Here is a 1297-nt window from a genome sequence, read left to right as displayed (position 1 = left end):
GGCAATTTTGATGACTGCTGAGTTTTAGATTATAAACCAATAAACCTTTAATCAGATTTATTAGTTTTTTAAAAAGCGCAACGGCAAATATTTAGTAATGGGGGGGGGGACATTTAACTTAATAGAAACTGTCCGATGAACGGGAACTTGAAAATCTGAGCAACAGTTCTATGAATATTTTGCAGCTTTTATAATAAAGTACACACACACACACACACACACACAGTCTCACACTCACACACAATCACACACACAATCACACTCACACACACACACACACACACACACACATACATTTACGTATTCATATCACAGCATCTGTGATATGCATTCATGCGTATCACAGATATGTATGCATCTCATCAGAAGCTGTAATGCACCGCTGATCACAATGCGCTTCTAATTCTGTCTTGATTGTTCCATTCTTTTCCATCTTGTTCGACACACATTCAGAATGTCGTGAGAGCTTCAATTCCTTACGATCGGACAGCGCGTTGTGTTCTTGAGCAAGGTACTTTATTTCGCGTTTAAGTATCATCCAAGTGCTTGAGCCGCTTTCTCGGGATCCTCTCTTCCAGCGGCTGTCACATCCTGGACGTGTCGCTGGGTGAAATGATGGGAGAGGTAAGAGAGTTCTGCACACGGGTACATAGGCACCTAAAATAATTAGCGAAAACATGGTACACGTTACCAAGTCGTACGCGTTCACGAGTGAGGAATAGCTTTTAGAAATGTCCCCATTGCTTAACTAAATCGTTTTCTCATCTAAGTGAACTTTTCTGATATCTTGGATGCCATTAAGCAACTGCAAGGCCCCACCTGTTGTCTGTGAACCTTGTGGCTTGTCCAACCCAGCGGAACTTGTACATTTGGTACTCAGCGATCTCATCGTTCACTCCACTCCGTTTTCAAATTATCTCATTTCAGATGTGTTCTTGTAATGATATTCCCAGCATGGACCCCTCCATGGCCCTCTGCGTCGTAGACAATCGATGTTCTATCCTTTTCGCAGAAACTCATATACCCAGTCTAACACAGTTCATAAAACGAGCGAACTAATACAAGCTTTCTCTGTGGATCGCATTTCTTGATTACGAAAAGGCCTCCGATAGCGTCGAGATGAATCCAGTGTTGAACTCTCTAGAAAGGCAAGGTGTCGAGGCACAATACAGCAGACAGCTTAGAGATGCGAATTCTGAATGCACAACAGATATACCTCAATGTATGCATATATATATACACACACACACATATATATATATATATATATATATATATATATATATATATATATATA

The sequence above is a fragment of the Octopus bimaculoides genome, chromosome 7 (genome assembly GCF_001194135.2).
Source record: "Octopus bimaculoides isolate UCB-OBI-ISO-001 chromosome 7, ASM119413v2, whole genome shotgun sequence".
NCBI lineage: Eukaryota > Metazoa > Mollusca > Cephalopoda > Octopoda > Octopodidae > Octopus > Octopus bimaculoides.
Note: the sequence above shows the minus strand (reverse complement) of the source record.